Source organism: Oncorhynchus mykiss, chromosome 19 (genome assembly GCF_013265735.2).
Source record: "Oncorhynchus mykiss isolate Arlee chromosome 19, USDA_OmykA_1.1, whole genome shotgun sequence".
Classification (NCBI taxonomy): domain Eukaryota; kingdom Metazoa; phylum Chordata; class Actinopteri; order Salmoniformes; family Salmonidae; genus Oncorhynchus; species Oncorhynchus mykiss.
Window position 1 is genome coordinate 22511995 of NC_048583.1, and position 9997 is coordinate 22521991.

Here is a 9997-nt window from a genome sequence, read left to right on the forward strand (position 1 = left end):
CTTGGCCCCAGTGATGTACTGGGCTGTACGCACTACCCTCTGTAGTGCCTTGCGATCGGAGGCCGAGCAGTTGCCATACCAGGCAGTGATGCAACCAGTCAAGATGCTCTCGATGGTGCAGCTGTACCTTTTGAGGATCTGATGACCCATGCCAAATCTTTTCAGTCTTCTGGGGGGGAATAGGTTTTGTTGTGCCCTCTTCACAAGAGGTGTGCTTGGACCATGTTAGTTTGTTGGTGATGTGGACACCAAGGAACTTTAATCTCTCAACCTGCTCCACTACAGCCCTGTCGATGAGAATGGGGGAGTGCTCGGTCCTCCTTTTCCTGTAGTCCACAATCATCGGTGAAGCATGGTGGTGGCAGCATCATGCTGTGGGGATGTTTTTCAGCGGCAGGGACTGGGAGACTAGTCAGGATCAAGGGAAAGATGAACGGAGCAACGTACAGAGAGTTCCTTGATGAAAACCTGCTCCAGAGCGCTCAGGACCTCAGACTGGGGAGAAGTTTCACCTTCCAACAGGACAATGACCATAAGCACACAGCCAACAGCAGGAGTGGCTTCAGGACAGGTCTGAATGTCCTTGAGTGGCCCAGCCAGAGCCCGGACTTGAACCCGATCGAACATCTGGAGAGAACTGAAAATAGCTGTGCAGCGACACTCCCCATCCAACCTGACAGAGCTTGAGAGGATCTGCAGAGAAGAATGGGAGAAATTCCCCAAGTACAGGTGTGCCAAGTTTGTAGCATCATCACCCAAGAAAACTTAAGGCTGCAATCACTGCCAAAGGTGCTTCAACAAACTACTGAGTAAAGGGTCTGAATTCTTATGTAAATGTGATATTTCATTTAGAGGTCGACCGAATAATCGGAATGGCCGATTTAATTAGGGCCGATTTCAAGTTTTCATAACAATTGGAAATCGGTATTTTTGGACCCCAATTTGGCCATATTTTTTTTTTTTACACCTTTATTTAACTAGGCAAGTCAGTTAAGAACACATTCTTATTTTCAATGACAGCCTAGGAACGGTGGGTTAACTGTCTTGTTCAGCTCGGTGATTCAATCTTGCAACCTTACGGTTAACTAGTCCAACGCTCTAACCACCTGCTTTACATTGCACTCCACGAGGAGACTGCCTGTTACGCGAATGCAGTAAGAAGCCAAGGTAAGTTGCTAGCTAGCATTAAACTTATCTTATAAAAAACAATCAATCAATCATAATCACTAGTTAACTGCACATCGTTGATGATATTACTAGTTTATCTAGCGTGTCCTGCGTTGCATATAATCGATGCGGTGCGCATTCGCGAAAAAGACTGTCGTTGCTCCAACGTGTACCTAACCATAAACATCAATGCCTTTCTTAAAATCAATACACAACTATATATTTTTAAACCTGCATATTAACCAGGTGAAATTGTGTCAGTTCTCTTGCGTTCCATGCACACAGAGTCAGGGTATATGCAAAAGTTTGGGCCGCCTGGCCAGTTGCAAACTAATTTGCCAGAATTTTACGTAATTATGACATAACATTGAAGGTTGTGCAATGTAACGGGAATATTTAGACTTATGGATGCCACCCGTTAGATAAAACACGGAACGGTTTCGTATTTCACTGAAAGAAAAAACGTCTTGTTTTCGAGATGATAGTTTCTGGATTCGACCATATTAATGACCTAAGGCTTGTATTTCTGTGTGTTATTATGTTATAATTAAGGTTATGATTTGATAGAGCAGTCTGACTAAGCGGTGGTAGGCAGCAGCAGGCTCGTACGCATTCATTCAAACAGCACTTTTGTGCGTTTTGCCAGCAGCTCTTCAATGCTTCAAGCATTGAGCTGTTTATGACTTCAAGCCTATCAACACCCGAGATTAGGCTGGTGTAACCGATGTGAAATGGCTAGCTAGTTAAGCGGGGTGTGCGCTAATAGCGTTTCAATCGTCACTCGCTCAGAGACTTGGAGTAGTTTTTCCCCTTGCTCTGCATGGGTAACGCTGCTTCGAGGGTGGCTGTTGTTGATGTGTTCCTGGTTCGAGCCCAGGTAGGAGCGAGGAGAGGGACGGAAGCTATACTGTTACACTGGCAATAGTAAAGTGCCTATAAGAACATCCAATAGTCAAAGGTATATGAAATACAAATTGTATAGAGAGAAATATTCCTATAATAACTACAACCTAAAACTTCTTATCTGGGAATATTGAAGACTCATGTTAAAAGCAACCACCAGCTTTCATATGTTCTCATGTTCTGAGCAAGGAACTTAAACGTTAGATTTCTTACATGGCACATATTGCACTTTTACTTTCTTCTCCAACACTTTGTTTTTGCATTATTTAAATCAAATTGAACATGTTTCATTATTTATTTGAGGCTAAAATAATTTTATTGATGTATTATATTAAGTTAAAATAAGTGTTCATTCAGTATTGTTGGAATTGTCATTATTACAAATATATTTTTTTAAATCGGCATCTGCTTTTTTTGGTCCTCCAATAATCGGTCGACCTCTCATTTTTTTTATACATTTGTAAACATTCCTAAAAAAAAACATTTTTGCGCATATATTATGTATAGATTGAGAAAAAACAAAAATTTTATCCATTTTAGAATAAGGCTGTAACATAACAAAAACGTTAGCTAACAGTACACTTTAACTTGACATTAGGTTTATGCTGGTTACTACGCGGTACATTTTTTTTTTTTTTAAACAGCCGCGTTCGACACAATTACCTAAACATACTGATCAGCTCCAATAGAAAGCCCAGCGCTATATGGCAAACCAATTCAAACGCATCTCTCGGCATGTCCAGCCCACTCATTATCTCAGCCAATCATGGCTAGCGGGAAGGTTGCTCCTCTTTGTCTGTGAATAAACCAACTAGGCTCCTAATTTAACAATTTTATTCGTATTTACACATGGCATACAAGTTTGATATTAGGCACATGGAATTTCACATGTTCGAGAAGGCATTTCTGCCAAAAAACACATTTTGATTAAAACATTTTTTTAAACGTTCAAACAGCCCTCCTGTGAAGTCGTGACTTGCAACATACGCCTAGTTTCCTGAATCGGGTTACAAAGGTGGAAAAAGTCAAGGGGTCTGAATACTTTCCGAATGACAATGCCCCCATTGTTAGAGCACTTAATCCCGTCTCTTGTCAGTATATTGATACACTTTGGTGAATTTCAAATGTTTTCTTGATTCCTCCTTTCCTTGATTCCTCAACCTCCTTCTCAAAATGCATCTGAGGAGAAGATCCTTGGTTCCTCCACTAGGACCTTCTGCAATGTGTTGTGAGGAGGACGCAAGAGAACATAACGAATTTAGGGTAGACTTTTGAGATTATGTTTAGATATTTTATCAAGGTTGAAGATAAATGATTAAACACTTCTACCCAGAAACTTAACCATTAGGGATTAGAGGTTATGTAGCATGAACAAGGTGTAATTAAAAATAATAAACACAGCTCCAACTAGGTTGGAGGGGGGAAGAGAGCAATGCATGTGTGTGCCTTACGAAAACAAAGAGGGTCCTTAACCTATGTTTGAACCGCAAGAGCTTCCAGTACACGCTGGTTAACACTAAAATAGTATTGACTTTGATTAAATAGAATAGATAGTATATACTAATAATAGTTTTGACACAAGTCATCTTATAACCACAATCGAGAGCCTGTGTTTTAGGTGAATGGTATACCAGTATGTCATTAATTGAAATAACTTTGGAACCCATTACCACAGGACATTTGCGTCAGCTACAATGGTGAGTTCTGCACCTGTCCCCCTCACTGCTACAAAAGTCTGATTCACCTCAATCACACTTGTTGCCATTTTAATAGAAAATTACATCTCCAGTACCTGACTCTGTTGGGTACCTGACTTCCTCTGGCTACATGAATTGGTAACTCAAAAAAGAATCCCACAGTAACATAAAACATGTAGAAGGTAATAAGTTGTGTGTTTGTTTATTTGGCGGCAGGATGAGGAGGACCAGGCGTATCTGATGGACGATGTGGGGAACATTGAGCTCAGCTAGACACCCCCAGTGGAGAAGTACCAGGTGGGCTCAGCAGCAACACTTCCCCAGGGAGAAGGATGCGATCCTTGGGGAGATGAGCTAGATGACCAGGCCTACCTGGAGGCCCTGGAGGATGTCGAGAGAAGATCAGGCGATTTGGCAGAGGATGATGTCCCAGATGAGCTTCTGCTCCAAACCATGACTGAGTTTCAGTCCCTCAAAGATTTGTGCTTGTCGGGCCACTAAGTGCTAAGTGCATTTTCCTTCAGTTCTGTTCATGGAGACAAAAGGTGAGCAGGCTTTTTCTCCAGCTCAGACGGAACCCACCCCATTCAACTACTATGTCTACAGTATATTAACTCAATTACCTTGACTAACCGGTGCCCCAACACATTTACTCTGTACCGATTCCCCCTGTATATAGCCTTGCTTGTTATTTTACTGCTGCTGTTTAATTACTTGTTACTTTTATTTTCTATTTTTTACTTAAAGCATTGTTAGTTAAGGGCTTGTAAGTAAGCGTTTCACTGTAAGGTCCACACTTGTTGTATTCGGCGCATGTGACAAATAAGATTTGATTTGATCCGATTCAAGGGCTTGATGCTTAGTTGAATTAAGCCTGCCAGCCTGTGAATCTCCAGGAGCAGCATGGAAGAATGGATTTCACATGACTGTATCTGTTGGTCACAGATACCTTAAGGTTGTCAGTATCTGGTGTAACCACCATTTGCCTCACATTAGAGGGCGGTTATACTTGTCCAACAGTTCATTTCTAATTTGAAATACAGTAATTCAGTACAATCCTCAATTACTGGCTGTTAATGCACTTTATAAACAGTTTTTTCCCAATGACCTAGGCCTATTCAATGCAAGGTGTGTTATAGCAGGGTTCTCCAACAGGTCGATTGTAAGCTACCAGTTGCTCGCAGCCCACCTGTGAGTAGCTCGCCAAACAATTCTGAAAGTACATGCAATTTTCACGTGTTCCTCGCAAACTGTCAAACAAATCTCACAAGTATCAGACACCACAAGCTCCCAGCTACTTTCTAGTCGATGCAACATTGACAGTATCCCACCCCTGGTCAGCCACTACTGGCTTAAAAACCCAAACCTAACAATATCTGCCAAATTAATTTCCAGGAATATTGCTAGTCTGTCAGTGTCGTGCGTTTGTCTGTAGCCAGATATAACTGTCTTGTGGGTTGACAAATACTTTCCCCAACCCTTCTCAATTAACAGTAGTATATCATTTGTATCAATTACAGTGCCTTGCGAAAGTATTCGGCCCCCTTGAACTTTGCGACCTTTTGCCACATTTCAGGCTTCAAACATAAAGATATAAAACTGTATTTTTTTTGTGAAGAATCAACAACAAGTGGGACAGTATCATGAAGTGGAACGACATTTCTTGGATATTTCAAACTTTTTTAACCTGTTGATCCTACTTGAGACGCAGACGTCTCAACTAGGCACCTGGAAATGCAAATGCACTACGCTAAATGCTAAATGTACTCGTTAAAACTCAAACGTTCATTAAAACACACATGCAGGGTATTGAATTAAAGCTACACTCGTTGTGAATCTAGCCAACAAGTCAGATTTTTTAAATGCTTTTCGGCGAAAGCATGAGAAGCAATTATCTGATAGCATGCAACACCCCAATATACCTGAAGGGGACGTAAACAAAAGAATTAGCGTAGCCGGCGCTACACAAAACGCAGAAATAAAATATAAAAAACATTCATTACCTTTGATGATATTCTTTGTTGGCACTCCTATATGTTCCATAAACATCACAATTGGGTATTTTTCCCGATTAAATCCGTCCATGTATGCCCAAAATATCAATTTGTATAGCCTGTCTGGTTCAGGAAAAAAGCTCTCTTCCAACACGCAACGTCATTTTTAAAAATTATATAAGTTGCCTATATTCTTTGACAAAACACTTCAACCTACTTTTGTAACCCAACTTTAGGTATTTGTAAACGTTAATAAGCGATCAAATTGATCACTGGGCGATCTGTATTCAATAGCAGCTACTCAAGAAAACAATGTCCCTTTTTCTCTCTTCCAAAATCGATTGCTGTAGGCTGGATGGAATGAAGGATCTATTTGTCATGACACAAAGGATTTTTGTCAATGAAAATTACGTTTTTGGCTACATCGTGTGGAAGCTGTAGGAATTGCAACCTCTGCCCTATTTAATTTGGTGCCCCTTAAACAATACATGCAAGTGGCGCATGGATATTTTTTTCAGTTCAGTGACCAGTTTTTCTTGCGCTTTTCGATGAAACACACGCTCTGTTATAGTCACAGCCGTGATTTAACCAGTTTTAGAAACTTCAGAGTGTTTTCTATCCACACATACATATACTATATTCCTGGCATGAGTAGCAGGACGCTGAAATGTTGCGTGATTTTTAACAGAATGTTCAAAAAACGAGGGGGTAGACAAATCAAAAACTGAAAAATTGGGCGTGCAAAATTATTCAGCCCCTTTACTTTCAGTGCAGCAAACTCACTTTCAGTGAGGATCTCTGAATGATCCAATGTTGACCTAAATGACTAATGATAAATACAATCCACCTGTGTGTAATCAAGTCTCCGTATAAATGCACCTGCACTGTGATAGTCTCAGAGGTCCGTTAAAAGCGCAGAGAGCATCATGAAGAACAAGGAACACACCAGGCAGGTCCGAGATACTGTTGTGAAGAAGTTTAAAGCCGGATTTGGATACAAAAAGATTTCCCAAGCTTTAAACATCCCAAGGAGCACTGTGCAAGCGATAATATTGAAATGGAAGGAGTATCAGACCACTGCAGATCTACCAAGACCTGGCCGTCCCTCTAAACTTTCAGCTCATACAAGGAGAAGACTGATCAGAGATGCAGCCAAGAGGCCCATGATCACTCTGGATGAACTGCAGAGATCTACAGCTGAGGTGGGAGACTCTGTCCATAGGACAACAATCAGTCGTATATTGCACAAATATGTCCTTTATGGAAGAGTGGCAAGAAGAAAGCCATTTCTTAAAGATATCCATAAAAAGTGTTGTTTAAAGTTTGCCACAAGCCACCTGGGAGACACACCAAACATGTGGAAGAAGGTGCTCTGGTCAGATTAAACCAAAATTGAACTTTTTGGCAACAATGCAAAACGTTATGTTTGGCGTAAAAGCAACACAGCTCATCACCCTGAACACACCATCCCCACTGTCAAACATGGTGGTGGCAGCATCCTGGTTTGGGCCTGCTTTTCTTCAGCAGGGACAGGGAAGATGGTTAAAATTGATGGGAAGATGGATGGAGCCAAATACAGGACCATTCTGGAAGAAAACCTGATGGAGTCTGCAAAAGACCTGAGACTGGGATGGAGATTTGTCTTCCAACAAGACAATGATCCAAAACATAAAGCAAAATCTACAATGGAATGGTTCAAAAATAAACATATCCAGGTGTTAGAATGGCCAAGTCAAAGTCCAGACCTGAATCCAATCGAGAATCTGTGGAAAGAACTGAAAACTGCTGTTCACAAATGCTCTCCATCCAACCTCACTGAGCTCGAGCTGTTTTGCAAGGAGGAATGGGAAAAAATGTCAGTCTCTCGATGTGCAAAACTGATAGAGACATACCCCAAGCGACTTACAGCTGTAATCGCAGCAAAAGTTGGCGCTACAAAGTATTAACTTAAAGGGGCTGAATAATTTTGCACGCCCAATTATTCCGTTTTTGATTTGTTAAAGTTTGAAATATCCAATAAATGTCGTTCCACTTCATGATTGTGTCCCACTTGTTGATTCTTCACAAAAAAATAGTTTTATATCTTTGTTTGAAGCCTGAAATGTGGCAAAAGGTCGCAAAGTTCAAGGGGGCCGAATACTTTCGCAAGGCACTGTATTTGTTATTTGCAAACTTTGCCATGAAATGAGCAGCAGCAGTACAGAACCGTCGCTAGACCGACACATCCTCACGCTTTAGATGCACAATTAAAGGGTAAATATTTGTTTTCTTCCAGATTTAAGCATTGACATAGAACATACAATTTTGTTGTTTCTCTATGAACAATTGTAATTCAGAATGAAAACAAAAAATCTATAAAAATAATTTAAAATAAAGTAGCTCTCATGGTAGAAAAGGAGGGAGACCCCTGCGATACAGCGTGGCGATGTCTGTGAATATGCTGTTAAAAAGAGCATTATCAGCTGTGTAGGGTGTTGCACAATAATGCACCTTGCATTGAATGCCAGCCCTACTAGTTGTTCTGATAGCGTATAATTGTATATAGCTTGGTAGGATGTTTCTGATAACTGGACATTGATGAACTACCAACTCCTTAACTGTTTTCTGGTACTTGTTTGTTCTGGATTATTTTGTGAGTGATTTTATAATAAACATATGACTGCAAACCATTTATCTGCAAATTGACTCATCAAGCATGTGTCCACAGGCATGGAAGGAAGCGAAAGTAATTCCACTGCCTAAAAATAGTAAAGCACCCTTTGCTGGCTCTTACAACCGTGCAATCAGTTTGCTGCCTGTTCTAAGTAAACTGATGGAGAGATTTGTGTTTGACCAAATACATTTGACATTTAATCATTTAGCAGACGCTCTTATCCAGAAAGACTTACAGTAGTGAGTGGATATTTCATTTAATTTGTACTTGTTTCCCCGTGGAAATCGAACCCACACTGGCATTGCAAGTGCCAACTGAGCCACACAATATACTTTTTCAGAGAACAAGTTAACTTCTGAATTTCAGATATAGGGCACTCAACTTGTACTGCACTTACTCAAATGAAAGATTGGTTAAAATAAATGAATAAGATAGTTGGAGCTGTATAGTTAGATTTCAGTTCAGCCTTTATTGATCATAAATTGTTATTGAAGAAACTCACTTGCTATGACTTTATATCACCTGCGATCACATGGTTGGAGAGTTGTTCATCCAATAGAACCCAGTGTTCAAGGCAGTTGCCTTGGGCCGTTACGCTTCTCTATTTTTACAAATGATTTGCCACAGGTCTTAAACGAAGCTAAAATGACTATGTATGCGGATGATTCCACACTTAACATGTCAGCACCCAAAGCCAGTGAGCTCACTGACATTAAAGAGTATCAGAATGGGTGGTCTTAAATACATAAAACTAAAGCATTTTATTTGGTTCAGAACCTAAGACCTAAACCTCAACTGAAGTTGCTCAGTGGTGACACCCTTTTATGCACAAGTTGAGGAAGCGAACTCCTAGGTATTATAACATCGGATGGTCAATTATCATGGTCAAGTCATATTGACAAAGTTGTGAAGATGGGGAAGGGGTGTGTCTGTTATAAAAATAAGTTTGGAGTTTAATACAAAAATCTAACTGTACTAGTTGTTAAGGCTCTGGTCTTCTCCCACCTTGATTACTGTGTGTCCGGTAATATGGTCAAGTGCAGCAAAGACAGACCTAGCAAAGCTGCAGCTGGCTCAACACAGAGCAGCACATATAGAACTAACACGCCAGTCCATCCTGGTCGAGGGTTCATGAGAAGTATTACTGCAATGAAAACTCCAGATTGTCTTCATAATCAAATAACATCCATGTTTATCCCACAAGACATGCCACCAGGGGTCTCTTCACAGTCCCCAAGTCCAAAACGAAATCACGGCAACGCATAGTATTATACAGAGCCATGATCGCATGGAACTCCAAACACTCAAGCAAACAGTAAAATGACCTTTAGGAGCTGGATTAGACATCGTGAGGTAACAACATTGTGTTGTATTTCTTGTGTGACTGTCCTTGTCGATCAGTGTTACTGGCATGTATTTTTTGTGGACCCCAAGAAGAGTAGCAGATGCTTCTACAAAAGCTAATGGGAATCTAAATAAAACCATGCATCTTATAAAGTTTAACATTTTTGTGATGACTTAAATCAGTTACCGTATTGCGTACATCACAAAGAATGTCCGTATACAAAAAAAAAAAAGATGAA